This window comes from Pinus tabuliformis, chromosome 6 (genome assembly GCF_031772625.1).
Source record: "Pinus tabuliformis cultivar Carrire ecotype Pingquan chromosome 6, CPIR1, whole genome shotgun sequence".
In the NCBI taxonomy this organism is placed as follows: Eukaryota; Viridiplantae; Streptophyta; class Pinopsida; order Pinales; family Pinaceae; genus Pinus; species Pinus tabuliformis.
In genome coordinates, this window is record NC_142292.1 from 1,699,760 (window position 1) to 1,723,525 (window position 23,766).

A 23,766-nucleotide genomic window follows, 5' to 3' on the forward strand; every position below is an offset into this window, starting at 1 on the left:
CAAATGAGGGGACAAAATCTGATCCAACGTGGATCAGGCTGGAAGAGATAATCAATTCAGAAGTAATGGTCAAGCTCAGGAGTTCGAGCAATTTATCATACATGCATGGAAGCCTTTGAAGTTTCATGTTTTGGAGGAGCTGTTGAAAAGGTATTCTGTGGAGCAGGGGATTTGTTATAGTGATGTGCAGGGCTTGGAAATGGCTACTGGAAAGGGATAAAGATAAAGAAACCACATGAAGGTTACAAATCTTTTTGGTAGGAACGATGTTGAAAGATATTTGTTTGCGAAGTTACAAATCTCTGAAAACAAAATTTGCTTAGTCATGAGCAACTCTTAATGGGATTGGAATACTAAAATCTACGAAATCCCAGATATGAACGTTGCTGGTGCAGTTGATGGATATTGTTATAGGAGAACTTGAGAAGCATGTGCAGATCCTAATGAGTTATGCTTTAAATAGATGTTGATGTACCCATGTTTTTTCAGATATGCATTAAATAGCTGTTGATGAACACATGATTTTCAGATATGCATTAAAGAGAACTGTGGATTTTAATACTGTCAGGGAAGTAAAGGAGCAACTTTGCTATGTTAGTTATGACTACAAGCATGAGTACCAGTTCCGACTTGAAACAACTATCCTGATTAAGAATTATACGTTGTCAGATGGAAGAGTGGTAGAATCTGGCACTGAACGTTTTCATGCACCTGAAGCCCTATTCATGCTAGAGCTTATAGATGTTGAAGAAGATGGTATGGCAGATATGGTGTTTTGCCGTATTCAGGAAGTGGACATAGACAACCTTATGCCTCTATACCAACATCTTGTTCTTAGTGGAGGAAGTACAGTGTATCATGGTTTGCCAAGTCGCTTGGAGAGAGAAATACATGATTTCTTTCTTCGGGTTGTATTGAAGGCTAACAAAGATGGACTTAAGAAATTGCGACTTAGAATTGAGGATCCCGCAAGACATAAGAATATGGTGTACTTGGGATGTGCAGTTCTTACTGGGCTAATGAAAGATGCACCTGAGTTTTGGATAACAAGCAGAAATACCAAGAGGGAGTTGAGCGTTTAAGAAAATGCGCTCAACCTTGGATTCTGTGAAGGTATATATATGTGCAACAAATCTCATCGGAAAGGATTTTGACTAGGCCAACCTGTACAAGATCTAGGGTTGACATCTATGTCTTAATGCTGATGTGGAACATTATATCCACGTTTCTGAGGATGACTTGCATAGTTTTGAAAGGCCTTTGAAGGTTGGAGGCTGTGTTTGAAGCCCCCTATTTCCCTCATTTGTGGGCGTATCCTGCTTTTGAGGGATTTGGAATATAGATCAGTGTATATGTGGCTTGAGAAGACCCTACTTTATATTTTAAAATTAATTAGAATGTTGAATTTTGTAGCTATGCTCAGTCTTCATAAATAATATTTTAGCCCTTGATGTATACATGAACATAAGACATGTTCTTCATGTTGGCTTCAAAAGAGAAATTTGAAATTTTGAAATTGAATTTATTTCTGCCTCCGAAATGTAAAGTCAGCCCTCCAGAAGTTCAGGTTGGCCTGCCCCTATAGACACACTGCTTGGGATCATCCAAACACTATATTTATGCCCATTTGACCTCATCAACTGTCAAGCAATCCAGACCATCTGAGGCAGAGAATTTGGACTATCCGAGGCAGAGTAAGGACAAATCGAAGGCAGAGTTTCTGGGCATAGGAGGAGGCTGAAATTTGGCCTTAGTAGATCAGATCAGGCCGAGATCATTGGGCAGCGGTTTGACTTGTCTAGAGGACAGTTTGACCAGGTGTGACCAAGGCTATGTTAGTAGTCAGCTTGACTTTATATTTGACTTCATGTATCTCTGTTGAACTTAATGATTTCTCTAAGAAAAGGGTTGTTGGTTTTTTCCTAGGGTAGATTCTTGTGTCTCTTGTTTGGTTGTCTCTTAATGATTCTACTGTCATTTTGTTTCTATTGTTGAGATCTTCTGTGTAATTACTTTATGATGAATGTGAATGCAAGAAAAGATTAACCTAAGAAATCATATGAAGTAATTATCAGCTTAGAAGACCTATGAAATATCAATAGAGAAGAGGGTCATTTGTCCCTCCATAGGCTATATTAGTGGATTTTACTCAAAATTTTATTTGTTTAATATAAAGGAAGTTGAATATTTCATACAAATAGAGATGCACTTCCTCATTATTTTCTCATGGTTGGATTGGGGGAGAAATCCCTTAGCAAATTCTGAAATTTTTTGAAATTTTATTGGAGTTTTTTTGTCTCGAGTTTAGTGCTTGGATGGAAAGCTAATGCACCTCATTAAGGAGGTGAATGTTTTGTGGATGACTTTTTGCAACCATTTTTATTTTGATGGCTAGACTTTATGGTTGAGCAATGGTTTCTTGAGTAAGCAGCCTCTAAGTCTTGTGGATTTATTTGTTTAATGTATTAAGTACAAATGTGCTTATCTATAGGTGAAGGTGCATTATTTTTGTTTTGGACATATTCATTGAATGTATTAAATACAAATGTGCTTATCTATTGGTAAAGGTGCATTATTTTTGTTTTGTTCTTGGATAGATCCTATCTTGTAAACCCTAAGAAGATTTCTAGTGGAGAATTTTCCCTTGAAGTTATCTTGGATCATGTAAAGGTACAAGGTGGATCTTCTGGAGATAGTAGTAGATAACCCTAGTCATCACCCCATATCTAGTCATACCTTCTCCAGGGAGACTTGGCTAACCCCATGTGCCTAATGAAAAGACATTAGCCTCTAGTCCTCCCATCAAATTTCATACCCTAAAATTCTTTCAAAACCATTTTGTTGGATTCACTCTTCATATCAAATTGGAACTCATTGTTTTAAATCCTAGCAATCTTAACCTAGGGAAGCTCCCCTTGAGTTGAAGTAGAGTTGGCTTGAAGTGAGAAGAGGATTGTTGATGTGACAATGGCCTACGTCTTAGATTCATTCAGATCACACTTAATCTTTTAGACTTTATCTCAAGAAGTGCGAGGTTTTTCTGATAACATTTTGGCGCCATGTTTGGGGATAAAGTCCATTTCTTGAAAATACATTTATAGAGAAGGCTACATCATTGGATGAAGGTTCATTCTTGAAGATCTTTTCTCATTTAGGAAATTCCATTGAAAGAATGAAGACATTGTTCTTTATGGATTTGAATACTTTGTGCTTGTGAGGTGAGACAAGCATCACTATGAAGGCACTGATAGTGCACCTAGGTGACTTTATTGAGATAAAGATATGGAATTGCATTTTGTCATCTCATAATAAAAATTGAATGTGGTGAAAAATGGCTCCTTGGCAATTGGATGAGCTACATCCTGCTTTGGATATTAAGGGCAGTCTAGGATACCCAAATTAGCCTCCTCCAAAATATGAGAGGAATCTCCCAAAGTTCAAGGATGATTCTCTTTCTGTTGTTCCATTTGTCTTGTCATTTATGAGGTATGTTTCCAGATTCAATGAAAGATATGAGGATGTCTTGATAACATCATTTTTACTTTCCCAATGACAAAAGCAAAAAGCCTTGGTCAAGCACTCTTGCAAGTCAAAGAGTATAACTTCTATTAAGGTTTTCATTGAAAAAAATCTCAAGCACTGTGCCTAGGGATTTCAAAGCTTTGAAGGCACCTATTATAATCTATTTAGAAGCCCTACGATAAGAAGGTTTGCTTTACCTTTTAGAAGATGACAATGGAATTGTTGAGGAGAATATCACAATTCCATGACAATGACAACCCTACACTCCTCTTGAAGAATATTGTTGTCTTGATAAAGATGATAATGTCGATGTTCAAGATCTAAAAAAGATCTTTCAAGATTTTCCAACTGATACTCTGAAGTATGATGGTGCGTCTAGTATTCTAAAGAAAAGAAAAGAACATAAATCTGGATTTGAAGAAGGAAGAAATGAGCCTAACCAAACTATGGGCATTCATGAATGCCACATGAAAGCTATGATAACAATATTTCACATAGTCTTGATGGTATTGAGAAAAGGAAAAGACAATAAGTCTGAATTTGAAGAAGGAAGAGATGAGCCTAACCAAACTATAGGCATCCATGAATGCCAGCATGAAAACTATGAGAATATCGCTACAAAAATTCTTGATGGTATCGAAGATATCACTGTTTTGGTGGTAGATGCTCATCATTTGGGTGATAGTTTTGTTGGTTATCTTTGAAGAAAATAATACAGCCCTATAAAGAGAACTAAGAAGATGTTCTGGATCTAAAGGGAGCCTTTCAAGGATTCCCAACTGATGTTTTAGATTATGAGGAGACCAAGAAGTATAGCTTTGCAGTAGATGCTACCTCTGCCCAAAAGAAAATATGTTATGAAACACCAATTGAAGAATGTTCCCAACCCCTTTTCTAATAGAGGCCTTTTCTTCATGTTTTTCAGTGACAATCCCCTTTATGAGATAAGAGAAGGTCGTCCTAACTCCATTGAAGAAAATGATATCGTTGCTAAAGAAAACTTTGGAGGACTTCAAATTGCTTCGATTGTCTTAAAGGAATGCAAAGTATAGATATCCAAGAATGAATGGCAAGAAAATATTATAGGTTTAGGAGACTTTGAGGGATTTCTATTTAGGACTTAGATTTGAAAACCTAGAACCAATATATGATAAAGGTGTTCCAGTTGTCACTATAAATAACAGTTTGTCTTAGATATGATAATATGTGAAGAGCTTGGTGTCATTTCCGATTCCATAACAGGTACCACAAGACGAATATGCAATGATGCTTCCTACTACAAATTCTAGGGATAGACCATGTTGTAACCTTTCTTTTCCAAAAATTTCATTTTTTTTAAATGGTTGATTAAACTTTATTATGTTTAAATAAAGTTTAATATTATTGTAATAAAGTTTTCTCAAGGGTGTTAAAGGGCGCACACTTTCCAAACACCACCGAGTTCACTAGATTTAATCAATGATGGAGAAGGCAGTGCCCACCCCCCCGTATTTCGCTTGTGGGATTTATTTATACCACTCTCCGACTTGTTGGGACCCAACCACATCAATGCCCTTGATGAATAAAATAAAGCTGATGGCCAATCAAATCGTGATAGTTGTTTTCTCCTAGCTCGAGGGTAACAAAAGGGGAAAGCTACCTTTGTCAATACGCATTTTGAACCACGAAGAAAAATATAGGGAGCTCTCTACGCATATCAATTTCAAATCTCTTTTGCAAACGAGTAACATTGTTCTTATATCTCTAGTTAATTTGAAATTTGTAAAGTTGTTGACGGTTCTAGACCCACCAACATTCAGGGGATCTCCTCGGTATGAAGTCCTAACTAGACCTCACACCGTTTGGTGTAGGAATCCCATCCGGTACAATGGCCCGGTTGCCATTGTCTTAAAGATATGACTTAGCTCTTGCTTGTCAGCACGTGGGAGTGGTCTGCTTTGTCTTTGACCAGTGGTCTCCAGTTACCATTATGCAAAAACATTGGCCCCTAACAATTTTAGCTGGTCGGATTTCTACATCATACTCTTGAAGTGCAGTGACCCAATTTGCTCTTTTCTCCCCCACTTCTCTTTGAATCAATAATTGACTTACTGCAAGGTAAAGTACTACTATTTTTGTATGAGTTCTGAGGAGAAAAGGTCTAAAATGTTTTAAGGTTTTAAAGACAACAAAAGCTTGTTTCTCAATAGCTGAGTAGTTTAGCTCGACACCCTGTAAATTGGAACTGAAAAAAGAGATAGGTACCTCGATGTTTTGATCGTTTAGTTGTGTTAAAACTGTTGCATATGATGTATCAGATGAAAATGTGTATAATACAAAAGGTTTAAGAAAGTCTGGAGTTGTTAAAGAATGAGCATTGATAATGGATTTTTTATTAACTCAAATGACTCTCTTTCATTTTTGCCCCATTTGAAAACTGCATTCTTTCTTATCATTGATTGAAGGGGTAAAACAATCTGTGAAAAATCGAGAACAAATCTTTTTACAAAATTAATCTGGCCTAGGAATGATTGCATGGTCTTTTTGTTATGTGGGAGAGGAATCTTTTCAATTTCTTGGATTCTATCAGGATCAATATAAATTCCTTTCTTGGACACTATGAATATGAGAAGTTTGCCTTCTTCTAACACAAAGTATGATTTTTTGGGATTTAGAGAAATGCCATATTTCTTGCATCTTTCAAAAATATGCTTTAGGTCATTCAAATGATCGTTTTTGTTCCTAGAGTAGACTGTAATGTCATCTAGGTAAATAACAACTGATTTATTAATCAGACCTTTAAAAGCAATATCCATGGCACGTTGAAATGTAGCACCTGCATTGATAAGTCCAAAAGGCATCTTCTGATAAGTGTATGTCCCCCACTTGGTCCTGAATGTTGTCTTTAGTCTATCATTTGGATGTACAAGAATCTGATTGTATCTTGAAAATCCATCTAGAAAAGACATTAACTCAGAGCCTGCAACTGATTGCAATATTTGCTCCATGGTAGGCAAAGGAAAGTTATCCTTTTGACAAGCTCTATTTAAGTTCCTAAAGTCAATACAAATCCTAATATCTCCATTCTTTTCCTGACAGAACCATATTTGATACCCATTTTGAGTGTCTAACAGGAAAGATTATCTTTGCTTTCAAAAGTTTGTTTAATTCAGATTTGATTTGGCTTTCAAGGTTTGGATGAATCTTTCTAAGCTTTTGTTGAACTGGTTTCTCATTAGAGGTCATCGGTATAGTGTGTTGAATTACAGAGGTATCATAGGTCTTGAGATCTGAATAATCCCAGGAAAAGACACCTTTATATGTTTTCAACAATTTGATGAATGATATCCTTTCTTCGGATGATAAACCAAGACCTAGGTTGACATTTTGAGGCTTTTCAGATGTGCCTAGGTTTACCACTTCAAATATCAAAGTAGAACTCTGAGTCTTGGAGTTGGTAATCTTTTTAAATCTATCTTTCAAATCATAGAGGTCTTCCATTTTGACTACAAATTTTGGAATTGGATTTTAATCTTGTTTAGGCTGATTTGCAAGTCATGTTCGTGTTTATCTATGATTTGTTCCTCATAAGATTCTTCTGATGTAAGGAAATCAATTATATCAACATCCTTATTAAACACTCTCCAATTTGTTACATTATCTGGATGGATGGTTTAAAAATTAACTCTATAGAAAATCTATCTGGACTAAATTCCTCTGAAGGTATAAGCTTAGATGCTACATTGGCAAGTAAATCAGCACTTGCATTTTGTAATCTGGGGACTGAAGAAATGTTAAAAGCAGTGAAGTAAGAAGTAAGATTTTGGGCTAGGGATTGATAATGTTTGAGATGCCCAGACACACAATGGATTGTGTTTCTTACCTGTTTAATAACTATCTTAGAGTCTCCATATACTTGCAAATACTTGACATCAAGGCCAATGGCTTTGTATAGCCCTTGAATTAATGCTTCATATTCTGCAGTATTGTTAGTGCATTGAAATTCAAGCCTACATGCTAACATGGTTTTCTCTCCTTGCGGGCTGATTAAGATACATCCAGCACCTGCACCATCTTCAGACTTGGAACCATCAAAATAAAGGGTCCAAAATAATGAATTATCTACAAGTTTATCGACTACATCTATACATTTGGAAGCGTCTGTTTGCGAAAAATTTTCTATCTGAGATACTATAGCATTATCCGGAAAGGGAGATCTTTGTGCGTTAAAGGATCCCAAGAATGACTCAGCTGAGTAGTTTCCGATGATATTATTGGTGAAAGCTACTAGCTCATTGCTTCCCTCGAGATCAGTGACTGTGTACTTCATGAATTTCTCACGTCTACTCTAATTTGGTTAGGTTTACCATTGTATGGAAACCACATATGAGACCAATCAGTTGCAAAGTATCTGTGTAAATTTTCAAACCAATCCATACTTAAAATTAAACCATAGAATTCAGGGATACCAACCACTAGAATATCGATTACCTGTGAAACTTTTGGGTTGGAGGAAAACTTGATTGAAACTGATATCATTTTTTCGAGTACTTCTACTTTTTTCATGTCCAGTTGAACTGTGTGTTAGAGTCAGTATTTGCATACTACCATCAGTGATCAAAATCCCTCTTTTACATCATATTAGTGTCCCATTTGAAATTTTTATCATTCCACCTAGGTCATCATGTAAAAATTTACTCACTGATGGTAGCCCAAAAATAAAAAATCACACTCCCCTCTCAAAAATTTGTATTTGTTGGCCCACCTTCATGTGTCTTGCTGAGCATCCATTGACTATAAAGGCTCATTTCATGTCAGTCAAGTCCACTTGAAGTCCAGTCATTCAAGGTTCCATTAGGTCACCTAGGTTTCAATTTCCCAAGGTCCAATAAATCACCATCTCACTGCATAAAGCCAACAAAGTATGAGAGTAAAGAAAATAATACCCCTTTTTCAGTCAAATAAGGGTTTACAAGTATGTAACCATGGTCGCTGAAGTTTCAAATTTGATTTCAAGCAAGGAATTTATTCCAGCTTGTAAATTTTATTTCAAAAGAGATGTAATAATCTTTATTTTATTTATGTAATTTTATGCTTATTATATGTAATAAGTCACCATTTGAGCTCTCTACTCAATTCCATTACCAATAGCATCCAAACAAAGGTCAAAATGAAGATTGCCAAAGCATCATCCACCTATCAAAGGAAAAAGTCAAAAAATCAAAGAGCATTAGTGTGAAAATTTGAAAAGTGACACGAAACATTAGAAATGGGTTTTCAAAGCATAAATTAAACCCATTCAAGTATAAAATCCCTCAAAGACATCAATTCAACATTCATTTGCACTCCTACACTCTCAAAACCTCCTCAGCAAAAGGTAATTTTTGAGAAATTGGGCAAAATAGGGGCAGAGGGCGCGTTTTGAAACTGGAGGGCGCATTTAGAACTGGTGCTGCACGTTTGCCATAAAACTCAGTGCATTTCCTAAGGGCACTGCGCACCTGTTAAGAGAGGGTGTGTTTGACCATTTTGTTGTGCCTTTGCCCGAGAACATCCAAAAATTGCCCAAAACGCACTACATTGCTCCAAGCTTCAAAATTTGCCACCAAACGTGCTCCAGTAAGCAAGTAGGTTAAAATTATATTATTCCTCTCCTCCACAGTTGATTTATATGGTGTTTCATTGTGTTTTGGAGTCCTACTAAATTCAAAAGCCTAGTAACATAATTACTTTCCTAAATCTCATTTCCTAGCATCCCACTACCATTCCTACATTTCAAAACTACCCCTTGCCACCTCCCTCATATCACACATCCCCATTTCCATCTCCTCAATTTCCTCACACCTTTCCATACTCTCTACACATACATTCCATTTCATCATCTCCCTAGGGTTTGACTCCAATAAATCATGGCAGAAGAAGAGAACATAAGTCATAGTGAGGAAGAAAGATAGGAGAGGAGGGTATCTAAGAAAGGAGGGAGAATCATTAGACATGAGCCAACTAATATTAGAGAACTCATGGCATCTTCCATCACTGTGACAGGCTTTAAGCATGTGGGTTGTTTTGAGTTTTGTGAGAAAGTACAAAGGGTCCAACAGCATCCTGTGTTGACCAAATTATTTATCACCAACCTCCATGACAACCAGGTAACCCTTGCTGTTGTCACCTTCACTATATCTCATGCTATCATATTAGCTACCTCTGGGATCCCAAATGTTGGGGAAAAATAGTTTAAACAAGGAGAATTTTATCATTTCTATTATGAGTCATATATTAAACCAAGGTACAAGAATGAGAGAAAGAGGATTTTTCCTTTCTCTTACCTCCTAGACAGTATGTTCCCATGATGAAAATCATCATGAAGTACTTCACTTGTGAGGGTAGGTTTTCTAAGTTTTATTCCTATCCTATCCGGCTACTCATAAATTTCACAAGAGTCAAAATGCTCAATATACCCTACTATCTTTACCGAGACATTGACAAGAGGTCATTCATTTCCCAAAGGAAATATTATGATCATCAAATGCAAAGTATCTTTCACCACTCCCTCATCAAGATGATAGTCCTCCATTATCTTGATCAGCGTAACCTTGCATGGGACACTTTCATATCCAATGAGATTTTCACAGTCCCACCTATTCAACATGGCCAAGAATCACCTTCATCTTCTCATCCATCCACATCCATTCCTCCACCTCAGCCCATACATCATCCATCTTCATCTGATGAGTCAGCCACACCATCACCTCCATCATCACCATTTCATGAGCCTATTCATTCACCTAGCAGAGATGAAGGAAGTGAGCAAGAACACATTGAGCATGGTGAGAGAAGCAAGCCTAAAAGAGTTGGTTTAGGTACCTTGACACATACCTATCAGATACGGCATAGGCAAGTGTTTTCCCCATAGATTGTGGGAGGGGTCTTGCCTTCTTCATCAGCAAAGAAGGCATAGAAGGGTAAGGAAAAGGTGATAGAGGTGGAGATCCAACAGCAAGAGGAGGACCTCCATTAGACAGACCAAGATTTTCACTTAGTTAACCCAAGTGAAAATGATGACAATGAGAACACAACCATTATTATCAAGGAGAAGAATGCACTCATAGGAGAGCTCCCGGTCAACTTGCAAAGGGCCAAATACATTATTTCATACTATTAGCAGGAGAACAAGAAGTTTGAGGTCAAACATGAGCTCATGGAGATTCAGCTCGTCAAGGCAAAGAGAGAGGTTGAAAAGGCTAAGGCCTAACTTGATGAGTCATATGGACAATATGGTGAATAGCTTAATGAACAGGTGCCAAGAAGAAGGCCAAGGACTAGAGGCCTAAAGAGAGCTTTGGAGCTAGAAAAGCAAAGGGAGGCAGAACTAGCCAATGAGCTCACCCTAAATGAGCAATTTTCCAAAATGGTAAATGAGAACCGGGAACATTGGCTCGAGAGGGTGAACACCCATCTTGAGAGCCTCTTAGACAAGGCCAAAAGGGATATTGATATTCAGAGAAGGATGGCAAAGTATTATGCCATGAGAAACAAAATTGCAAGAGCCAAGCTCAAAAGAGCTCATGCAAAGATTGAAGCCTTGACCAAGCAAGAGGAGAAAAGGAGGCTAGACATTGTTGCCGAGGCATCATTCCATGCCTCAAACATATGATCAACCATCATCCCACCAATTTTGACAAGTTTTGAGCAAATTTGGCAAGTTATGAATTTATGTGTTTTTTGAGGCATTTTTAGCACAGTCAAAAGGTCAAATGCGTAGCACCTAGGGTGCTGCGCTCTTTTTTGGGGCATCTGATGAGCAAAAGGTCAACATATTAGATTCAGAGTGATGAGGACATGCACCTTGTGCATTTTCTAAGCATTTGGAGACAAATAGGTCAGCCAAAAAGGTCAAAAACCACCAAAAAACCACCTTTCTACCTCATTTCTGGCTTGGGCGCTGCGCGTTTACTAGTCTTGGGAGATTGGGTTTTTTACCAAGAAAATGAGCTCCAAATTGAAAAATGAAGACATATCTGGAAAGTAGACTTGAAGGGCTTTCCAACGAGCTATCTTGGAGAAAATTTGGACACCGGGAAGGCACCCAAAAGCAGTCCTGAACTTCGAGGGCGCGTTTGACATTGAAAGGGTGCGTTTGACAGTCTTCTCCAATTTTCACTATTTCTCTCCAAATTGATTTTCACCTATGGGAAATTGATGTTTTACTGATGTAATTGATAAGGATGATGTAATTATTATGTTTTTTACTGTTATCTAGGGTAAATACATTAGTTAAATGGCCTACATGACTTGTAATGAATCAGTTTGCTTAAGTTAGGGATGAGTCACTTTGACCACCCTATACTCTAGCTATCAATTCAGTCTTTCTTGCAACTTCTCCTCCTCTCATGGATTTGACCCCTGAGACTAGGATGAGTTGGTTTGAGGCCTATATTATGTATTTTCTTAGTCATTTTACAGGTTGGACTCTCTTGGATGTTGTAATAGCTTTCAAACTTTGGCATGGAATATATTGGATGAAGTTGCAACTATTTTGGTGGGATTCCTATGGCATGGTATTTTGATCTTGTTTCTTCTTCAGTTTCATATGTGTGAATGTTTTGTTCCTTTCATGATCCATTTCACTCTAATTATGTTTGATTTTCAAGGTATGATAAGCAGAATTCATCTTTGTATGCTCTGTTTTGGGAAAATCATCATAGATTGTTTCATTTCTTTAGTTTAAAAAGAATTCATGATCCTCATGCTCTTTCTAGCATCTCACTAGTCTAAACCATCTCATCACTATACTACGAAGTTTAAAGTACATTTCCTACCTTTCCCCATAAGATGTCTGCAATTCTGATTCACTTTGCCCTGACCTAGTTCATTCTCTAACCTAATTCACTCATCCTTGTGACTACCCAACCAAATCAAATCAAACAACTCTCTGCACTTTACATCTAGCTTAAAACCCTAATCTATCCAACCCCTCTTGGTTTTGATCCTTGGGAGAGAGCCCTCTACGACTTGGTAAGGTTAGCTACCAAGTCAAAAGATTGGTTTGTGGTTACCTCAGCTGGACTCTTCCTCAGCCTTGGAGATCCGGAGAAGCGATAACATACTAGCGTCCTTGTCAGGGAACAAAAGGTTCATTTTCCCTGGGTGTATGACTAGTTCTTGTTGGAGTTTGGTCCTCTGGATGATAGGACTAATCTTCATAAAGGTTGATTCAGTAATTGCAATGTCAAGATTGTAGAAGCTGGCCTCAAGGAGACAACCAAGACAAATTCTGCATCCTGATCCAGTTGATTTAGTTGAAGACAATCAGAGCTTGTTCAAAGAAACGAAGAAGGTTACAAGCCACAAGTTCGATCAGAATTCATTCCATTGGTAAGTTCTCATTCATTACCAAATTTTAGATTTCACTATTGAAGACTTTCCTTTGAAAATATCTTTGATCAACTCAAAGTCTTAGGTCTTTCACCTCATATAGTTTGTGACCCTGTTAAGATTTTGGCTTCGAAAAGATACGCCAGGTCAAAACCTGATCCAAGTCCTCCTTCTCTGGTTGATGACCCCGAGAGGTTGTTGAGAAAGCCTAAAGTCGCTTTCCCCGAGACCGAAACCACAAAATTGGAAAGGACCACTTCCTTGCCAGATCAACTACATAGTATTGAGGATATACCTTTCGACATTAAATTTGAGTTATCCTTATTCCATTCAAAGTCTGAGTCTTGTCTTACTGAAGAAGTTTTTGATCCTATAAATTTTGACTCATACCTTCCTGCCTCAAAGTCTTTGTTTAACTGACCTTCTGCCGCTTCTCAATCTTTAAAACTTGAACACGAGATTTGGTCTAATTTTGACAAACTTCAAAGCCTAGCTGATCAATTACAAATCACTGCTGAAAAGGCCTATATTCAGTATCAACTTGAGCTCTTATCTTTTGCCATACCCTCTACTACACCTTTGAAAGCATCCATATCGTCTCCACCATCTTCATCTCAACCAACACAACCCATTGCAATTCCCATCCACCATTCTCCAGGAGTTATGGCGAGATTTGCACCATTAGTGTTACCTGGTCAGTTGGCAGCTTCACCTCAGACCTATGGCCAGAGGCTTCCTCTGTTTGATGGTAGCCTAGGAGTCACAGCACATCAACATATTGATAAAATCGTTGATTTCATTGACTTAGAGGAATTCGATAAGGATGATGCTAAAATGAGAGTGATAGCTCAAAGTTTTTCGGGAGACGTGAAAAAATGGTTCCATGGTTTGGCAGTGGGCTCTATTAATTCTTCAGCCAGGCTCAATGAGTTGTTTTTAGCCAGATGGCGCGAAAAGAAGAATCCATTACAGATCTTGGCGGAATACAACACATTGAAGAGGAATCCTAAGATTCACTATAAGATTCAATCAGATCTACAATTCCATTCCGGATAACATGAAACCTCCACCTGATTTGGCGCTTCAGCACTACCCGGATGCTTTTGATCCGAAGATGGCTTATCAATTGAGGGAAAGAGATCCCACAACTTTGGAAGACATGCAGAACAATGTGGTAAGTGTGGAGGCAAACTTGATTATTAAGAAGTCTCAATTGAAACATGAGAAAACGGAAAAGAGAGTGACCATCAAAGAAGAACCATCTTCTTCCACCAATATTAAGTTAGATGCACTGATCAGAACCATGGAGAGAATGGCTGACCAAATGATAAATTCGGATATATCTCAAGAGCCTCAAGTTAGAAAGCCTAAATTTAGAAATCAGCAACAACCTCAGTACACGATAAAACAAAGAGAGAAGAAAGCTTCTGAAGCATTGACATCTCAGCAGCCAATTCGGACACCCTTGCAGCAGAATTATGCTCAAGGAGAATATGATGATGAAACAGACCTGATTGTTGAGGAAAATTACTTCTTTAGGGAAGATCACCATCCCATTTTCTTAACTGAAGTTGAGAATTATGTCGAGAAAGTGGAGGATCCTAAAGATGAGGATTACATACTGGCAAGCGATAATGCATTGGAGACCCAAACCCAAGATTATCAAAGAGGATATTTGAACGCACTCAGTTCTCAGCAGAAGCAATATTCTTTGAGGAATAGGGATGTCCCAATCATTCCTATTCAGAAAATGACATCACAGCAGAAAGATACCCAACATAAATCAAATCCTCAAGGTAGTCAAAGCAAAGGTAAAGAGATGGTAGTAGCCGATCAAAGCAGAACAAAACAACCATCTACAAGCAGTACAAACAAGGATCATGACAGTCAAAAGAAGGATCATATACCAAGAGATCTACCCAAGAAGAGAGACAATGTCCAAAAAGAGGTAGATAAAATTAGCTCTTTCAATCTAGAAAATGAAATTTCAAAGTTAAAGGTGTCAATCCCTCTTACTGAACTTGTCAAAAATAACCATTACAAGTTTGATATAGTTAAAATGCTCAAAAGTGATCCTATGTCTGACATTGTTAATGTTGAAGATGACCAGCCTGAATTGATTTTTGGTCCATCTGTATATGGTCAGTCAGGAGATAGTGATGTTCCTCCATTTTATCTCAGTTTGAGAAATCACCAATTCATTCTTCACAACTCCATGCTTGACTCCGGAGCCTCTCATAAATTAATGCCAAAAGCCATCATGGAAAGGTTGGGTCTAGATATAACTCATGAGTACCATGACTTGTATTCTTTTGATTCTGGAAAGGTCCGTTGTCTTGGTCTAATCAAAGATTTGGTAGTATCTCTAGATCAAATCCCTACAAAGAATGTTTTAATGGATGTGGTGGTAGCTAATATACCACCACGGTTTGGTATGTTATTATCAAGATCCTAGGGAGAAAAATTAAGAGGTACACTGTAGTTAGATTTATCCTATGCTACCATCTCGATTTTCGGGCAATTGAGAAAGTTGTACCGAGAAACAAAAATGAAGTTCATGATAACTAGTAAGGAGAAACTCAAAAATCATCCTATAAATGTTGTACATACAGATTTAGAGTCATTTATTTTGTACAATGATAGTGGATTGAACGATGTAGATAGTCAGCTATTAGAAATTAAAGATGTACCAGAGATTTTCAACACTATAAGGACAGTTTTAGATCAAGAAAAATAAGCACTGCCAAGTTCATCTGAACAGCTGTCAGACAAGGCACAAAAAGGTTTAGATCAGCAATCGGAGAAGGTAATGGAAACTTCATAAGAGTCTGAAGTGAAAGTTCAGAAAGTTGACCCAAAACAGCAAAATGATGAACAACTCTTGGAAGAGGAAAATGGCCTTTGGACCATGGACTTTGATGGTGCCCTTTAGAAAGACAGAGCAGGTATTGGTATTTGGATTTGAAGTCCACATCATCATCAACAAGGTAATCTCCCTCAGCATGTTAGTGTTGGCATTATGACTCAGGTTTGGCTCTATGGCACAGGTGTTCTCCTTGATGGCAACTCACTCAAGTGGCAAATCACTATTCAGGCTCTCAAAATAATAGAAAATGAGATACCCGCAGGTGAGCCTAACAAAAGCTGCGGACCCGCAGGTGCCCCGAACAAGAAGTGCGGACATACCCGCAGGTTCTCCAAACAAAAGGTGCGGACGTCAAATTCACTCACTTCAATGCAGAAAAGCGCGCGCACGTGGGAAATTTTATGATTGATCCATGGTATTTAGTCTGTAGTTTTTGATCCTATGGTTTTGGTCCGTGGTATTGCTTTCAAAAGAGTTGAACCCAAGTATTGAGTCCTTGGTATTGTTTCTCAATGGCTTTGTTCCATGGTTTGAGAAAGGCCTAGAGTATAAAAACGGAAGGAGATAATTTGGCCCAGACACTTGTGAATATTGAATATCTTAAGACCTGAAATTTTGGTGATCGGTTTGTGAAGCTAGATCTGAATTAAGGAGAAAATCGTGAATTGTAAGACGGATCTACTGATAAGTCGAGGTCTCTTAGGTGCATGTTCACATCTGTGAATTCGACAGACTGGGGTACAATTGAGGACTGATAAAGTGTTTATATCCGGAGATCCGCAGGCGAGATACGGCTTAGGTGTGAAGGTGCGCAGTTCAGTAGACGGCGCAGGTGCGGAGGTCCGCAGTTCAGTAGATGGCACAGGTGCGAAGGTCCGCAGTCCAGTAGACGGCGCAGGTGTGGAGGTCCACAGTCCAGTAGAAGCCGCAGGTGTGGAGGTGCGCAGTCCAGTGGACGGATCAGGTGCGGAGGTGCGTTGTCGAGTAGACAGATCAGGTGCGGAGCTACGCAGGCTAGACACAGCAGAAGTGCGGATATTCGCAGGTTTCTATTGGTGAAGTTGCAGACTTTTTTCTTGAAATATTTTGTTGGTTGCCTTTTGTCTATTGTTGCAGAGTTCTGGGTTTAGATTACTGATATTACTTACTGCATTCTGAGAGGCTATTGGTTGATTCATTAGTTGATTGTAAAAGGTGATTGGTTGATTCACATGTACTTGATGATTATTTGATGTTCATGGATCCAGTCTGAAAATTTATGAAACGTGGTCCCTGGAAGAAAAGAAGTAGCTCAGCACCTATGTACTAGTAGCTCAGCTAGTACAAGAGCTAAGGGGGTTGTAGCTCCCTTCCAGGAGAGTCTGGAAAACGAGAGAGGGTTGTAGCTTTCTGCAGGTTGCAGCCTGCGTACTGGTAAAGGGCTGCACCAGTACATAATCATTGTAAAAGAAGTTTCTAATTGAAAAAAGATAGAGACACATTGCAGCAGGTGGTTTTCACCCACATTGGGTTTCCACCTTATATCTGGTGTTCTTTGGTGTGACTGTCTATTTTTCTTATTCCTGTTCATTATTATATGGTACTGACATTCAAAATTAATGGTCAACATCTGAAGAATAAATTAAATTATAAATATTGAAGAGAATTTGATAATACTGATTCACCCCCCCTCTCAGTATTATTTCCAACAATTGGTATCAGAGCAGGTCCTTCAGAAGAAGCTTGATCGCTTGAAGGAAGATCTATCATCATGAGAAACTACGAGAGAGAAGCATCGATCAGGCCACCAATTTTTGATGGAACAAACTTCGTATATTGGAAGGTAAGAGTCACTGCCTATCTTCAATCTCTTGGTACAGAAGTCTGGGATATCATAGATATAGGGTACACTTTTCCGTCAGCAACACCTACAGATCCGGCTGGTAAGAAGCAATATGAAACAAATGCAAACGCTGTCAATACTCTATTAGGATGTCTATCTCAATCAAAATTCGTCAAGGTTATGCAGTATAAATCCGCAAAAGAAATATGGGACAATATTGTTCTAAGCTATGAAGGAGTTGAACAGGTAAAACGAGCAAAACTTCAAACCCTCAGAATTCAGTATGAAAATCTCAGAATGCACAATGATGAAAGTGTGGCTAACTATTTCCTTCGTGTAGATGATATTGTTAATTGTATGAAAAACTTGGGTGAAGAAATAAAAGACGCTGTTGTAGTTGAAAAATTTCTAAGATCTTTGTCCCCTAAGTTTGAATCAAAAGTTTCTGCAATAGAAGAAAAGGAGAATCTACGGAACCTTACCATGTCACAGCTGCACGAAATTCTAACTGCTTACGAAATGAGGAAAGGAGGACCATTAGACAGGAGAGAAGCTGCATTCAAGGCTTCAAGCAAAGGAGATTACTATGGGTTAGGACATCTATCAGAAGAAGAAGAAGAATCACATTTTGTCAAGAACCTTCAACGAGGTGCTGGAAGATTCAGAGGTAAGTTACCTTTCAAATGCTTTGCTTGTGGAAGAGTCAGTCACTATGCTGCAAAGTGTCCTCATAAAGATAAGCTTGATAAAGGTAAGTATCCTGTCAGATGGAACAAGAAACATAATGTAAATAAGAAAATCTATTACACTCATGAAGATAGTGATGGACTTTCAAATAGTGATGAAGATGAACAAGTTAACAATTATAGACTTTTAATGGTTTTTGAAGATGATGATTTCATGGATGCTATAGATGAAGAAGGTCTGTATGAAGAGATTTCTAAACTCAAAATTTGTGTAGAAGAGAAAAATATGATTATTGATACTCTGCAATTCCAACTGGCTGAAAAAGAAAAACTTCATGAAAAGTTAGAATGTGAAATTGTTGGTCTTAGAAAAGAGATTGAGAAAACAAAAGCTCTTAATCTTAGATTTGTTAAAAGATCTGAAACTCTGGATGAGATTATCAATGTGCAGTGTTCTCCACTAATCAAGACAGGTCTGGGATATAATGAAGAAGCATCTCAAGCATCCACCTCCAAAAGTTATCTTGATGCAGCAAGGGGGAGCGAGCAAAGGCCTAATAGAAATCATCAGGTAAATCAGGGACAGTTTACCTCAAGAATGAACAAAGACTATCAAGTAAATCGGGGGCAATCTACTTTAAGGACAAACAGAAGCTACAACCAGCCTCGGGAAAAACCTTCTCAATTTGCCTCAAGAATGGATGTCAATAGAAACTACAATCATTTGCTGGTAGATTTGATAACCACAGGAGTTTCTTCAATGTCCAATGTTTCTCTTGTCATAACTTTGGCCACAAAGCAACTCAATGTGTTTCCTATAAGACAATTATGACTAGAGAAGCTCAAAAACAAAGGAGTATGACTGGGATCGTGAAAAGAACCTACAATAACTTTTCTGCTCTTGAAAATGAAATAGAATGCTCTATTTGTAACAACTTCGGTCATGAAGATTCTGAATGTAGGAGCAGGTTTTGGTAGACAACTCAGAAGGAGCAAGCCTCAAGTGTCAAAACATGGAGAATGAAGGAACCACAACCAGAGAGATGTGGTATAGCTTTATATGCGGAAGGGCAAGAAAATCAATGGTACATCGACAGTGGCTGTTCGAAACACATGACGGGTGATAAGGAAAAACTTCAGTCATATAGTGACTTAGAAAAGGAGATGAAGGTCTCTTTTGGAAATGACACCCCTGCGCTCATAAAAGGTAAAGGTTCTGTTCAGTTGAAAGAAAAGGTCAAAGCTGGAAATGTTATGTATGTTGACGGGTTAAAGCATAATTTATTGAGTGTCAGTCAGATGTGTGATCAAGGAACGGAGGTAATATTTCGATCAAATGGATGTAGTGTTCATGATCTTGATATAGGAAAAACAGTGATCAAAGGCATAAGGACTCCAAATAATTTATACATCTTCAAAGAAGGACAACATCAATGTTATCTAAGCAAGAACGATGAACACTAGTTATGGCACAAAATATTGGGGCATCTTAGCTTCTCACAAATAAGGAAAGCATGTAAATACCAGGCAGTTCGTGGTCTTCCAGACATCAGAATTCCAGACAATACAATTTGCAAATCGTGTCAGTTTAGTAAGCAAACCAGAACTAACTTCCCTGAGAAGGAAGGATCAGCTAGCAGGCCACTTGAACTTGTCCATACTGATGTATGTGGCCCATCTAGGAAAAGGTCACCTCGAGGAGAAGAATATTTCATATTGTTCATTGACGACTTTTCCAGGATGTGTTGGATAGGACTTATGAAGCACAAAGATGAAGCCTTTGAAAAGTTCAAATCATTAAAAGCCTTGGTGGAGAACGAATCAGATCACAAAATCAAATGCCTTAGGTCTGATAGAAGTGGGGAGTTTACCTCAAATGAATTTTTCGACTTTTGTGAAGAACATGGAATAAGAAGGGAATTCTCTACAGCTAGGACTCCTCAGCAAAATGGAGTAGTGGAAAGGATGAATAGAACGGTTCAACAAATGGCTTGTGCTATGCTTGATGAGTCTGGAACTCCCGCAACCTTCTGGGGTGAAGCCGCATTTGCTGCAGTTGTTATTCTCAACAAGGCAAATATCCGGGTGAATAGCAGTCAAACTCCTCATGAGCTCTGGTATGGTGAAACTCCTTCGGTAAAACATTTCAAAAATTTTGGAATCAAATGCTGTATTAAAAATAATGATGAAAATCTTGGCAAGTTTGAATCTAGAGCAGATGAAGGCATTCTCCTTGGTTATTCTCCTCACAGCAAAGCATACAAATGTTACAATAAAAGGCTTGGAAGAATTGTTGACAGCATTGATGTAGTGGTGGATGAAAAAGAAAACACTCCCAGGCAGGTAAGATCTGAAGACTTTGAAGATGATGAGGATTATCCATCAACATCAAATCAGATTCGTGATGAAGAAGAAACCCATGAGGCACCAGAGGAACAGATAAGGATACAAGAAAAGACTCCATCTAGGTATGTTCAAAAGAATCATCCAGAATCTCAAATTTTGGGACAAAAGGAGGTAGGCATACAAACAAGAAGAACAATTGCAGAAGCTTCAAGCTATTTGGCATTACTTTCCTCCACTGAACCACAAAATGTAAAAGAGGCATGCAAAGATGAATGCTGGGTCAAGGCAATGGATGAAGAACTTGAACAGATTGAAAGGAATAACACTTGGGAATTGATTCCTAGACCAAAAGATAAGAATGTCATAGGGACAAAGTGGATTTTCAAAAATAAACTAAATAAAAATGGAGATGTGGTTAGAAACAAGGCAAGACTGGTTTGTAAAGGATATGCGCAACAATAAGGCATAGACTTTGAAGAAACCTTTGCACCAATTGCTAGACTTGAGGCTATAAGAATGTTCCTTGCTCTCTCTAGCTTTCAGAAGTTCAAAGTATTTCAGATGGACGTAAAATCTGCCTTTCTGAATGGAGACTTGAATGAAGAAGTGTACATTGAACAACCAGATGGGTTCATCCTTGGAAATGATCCAAATCTTGTATGCAGGCTCAAAAAGGCTCTCTATGGTCTTAAACAGGCTCCTAGGGCGTGGTATTATCGGTTGGATAAATATCTTCATCAACAAGGTTTTATAAAAGGATCAACTGACAACAATCTATATATAAAGGTTGATAATGAAAAGTTGCTAATACTTGTTGTGTATGTAGATGATATCATCTTTGGCAGCAATGAAGAAGACATGTGTCAAAAGTTTGTCGTGGTGATGCAAAAGGAGTTTGAAATGTCCATGCTTGGTGAGCTCACATATTTCCTTGGTTTGCAAGTCCAGCACAACAAAGACGGTATATTTCTATCACAAACCAAGTATCTCAAGCAGATCTTGAAGAAATATGGGATGGAGGATTCGAAACCAGTATGTACCCCTATCGTGACAGGATGAAACCTCAGCAGGAATGATGAATCGGTAGCAGTACATCAACCAACCTATAGATCCAATATTGGTAGTCCGCTCTATCTAACAGGTACCCGACCAGACATTATGCATGCAGTGGGAATAGTTGGAAGGTTTCAGGCAAATCCAAAGGAAACTCATCTTCAGGCAGTTAAGAGAATCTTCAAGTATCTTCAAGGAACTCAAAACTATGGCTTATGGTATCCTAATGGTACAGACCTCACACTTCATGCATACACAGATGCAGATTGGGCAGGGAGCGTGGATGACAGGAAAAGCACTAGTGGTGGTGCATTCTTCATGGGTCCTAGATTAGTATCTTGGTTCAGCAAGAAACAAAGCTCTATTGCATTATCTACAGCTGAAGCAGAATATGTAGCTGTTGCATCTTGCTGCACACAACTCCTTTGGATGATGCAAACATTGCAAGACATGCAAATCACTTGTACTCCACCTATCTCCATCTTCTGTGATAATACAAGTGCAATCAGTATTTCAAAGAACCCAGTCATGCACTCAAAGACCAAGCATATACCTATCAAATATCATTTTCTTCGGGAACAAGTGCTAGAACAAAAGGTCAAGTTGGAGTATGTTCCCTCTAAGGAACAAGTTGCGGATATACTCACCAAACCGCTGCCCAGGGAAACCTTTGAATACCTCAAGCAAAATCTGGGGGTAATTGATGCGTCATCTTGTTGTTGAATCTTGTCTGTTTCAGAGATTATTAGTTGTACGCGAATTTCATATGGGGTATACGCGTACATTCGCTGGTTTATGGATTGGTCAAAGACCAAATGGCACAGGTTCAGGGGGAGCATATATTCTTCTAATAATGCATTGTTTGCATTATTGTAGAAGATCTTGGAGGAGCAAATACAGAAGGAGAACATGGATTCTGATCTGAATATTGTTGCTAATGTTTTGTCTCTATGTCTTATATTTCTTTTGTCAAGGTGATGTAACGGCCTATGTTTGGGATGAATGATATAATATACTTGGTTGTCATATGTAAATTTCTTATGTAACCCCACTTGGTTGGGAGGATGATCCCCACTTGGTTGGGTGATGAATGTATGTATAGAGTCTTTTGGTGATAGGAAGGTCATTTATGGTGTATGGTGGATTATGGTTCTTCTTGAAGAAAATTTCTTTTGCAGATCTGGCCTACAGTCAGGGGGAGCACGATCAGCACAGGAGAGCAGAGTTTTCAGCATGTTCTCAGGGGGAGCATAACCCTTTGCCCTTGATGACAAAGGGGGAGAATGACTTTGAGAATCTTGGGGTTGCCATCAAGTCCAAAGGGGGAGATTGTTGGCATTATGACTCAGGTTTGGCGCTATGGCACAGGTGTTGTCCTTGATCACTCAAGTGGCAGAACACTGTTCAGGCTCTCAAAATAATAAAAAATGAGATACTCTCAGGTGAGCCTAACAAAAGCTACGGACCCACAGGTGCACCGAACAAGAAGTGCGGACATACCTATTGAGATTGCAACAAGATGATGGAGCTTAGTGAAAAGAGTCGCCTTCACTAAGTGGGCCCGCAAGCAAATTATGGCGCAAGTTCTATTTTTTATCCCAGCAGGGATGATCACAGTATGAATGATCACAGTGTGGGTGACCACAGTATGAGTGATCACAGTGTGGATGACCACAGTGTGAGTGATCACAATATGAGTGATCAAAGTCTATTTTTAGACTGGCTGTCAAAAATAGAAAAGTCAAATATTATTGTCTCATAATAATATTTGGACTACAAACTTGATCTTATTCTCTTGGAGCACTTCAGGATGAGCTACGGATGTGGTACATGCAGATCCCAGAGGGAAATACGTGGTTACCTATGGGATGACTAATATTTGCATGCAGGACTTCAGTTAGAACTCAAGTGAGTTGAGTTTAGTGGACTGGAGGTGCAGTTGATGGAGTTGTGTTCAGTTTAGCGTTGTTAAACTGGTTGTATTTAGTCTAACTGGCAAATAGACTAGAGATGAGTTGGGTGAATTAGTTATTAATTAATTCACAAGTTATTAACTCATAATGCAACTATAGAATACATCAGTTAACTCAGTTGCATGTCAGTGCATGTTCAGTTCA

General features: G+C 38.4%; 1 pseudogene; it reads left to right on the top strand.

Moving 5' to 3' along the window:
- Positions 1-518: 518 nt before the first annotated feature.
- On the top strand, positions 519-1,082 carry LOC149256902 (actin-related protein 2 pseudogene; annotated as a pseudogene).
- The last annotated feature ends 22,684 nt before the right edge of the window (positions 1,083-23,766 follow it).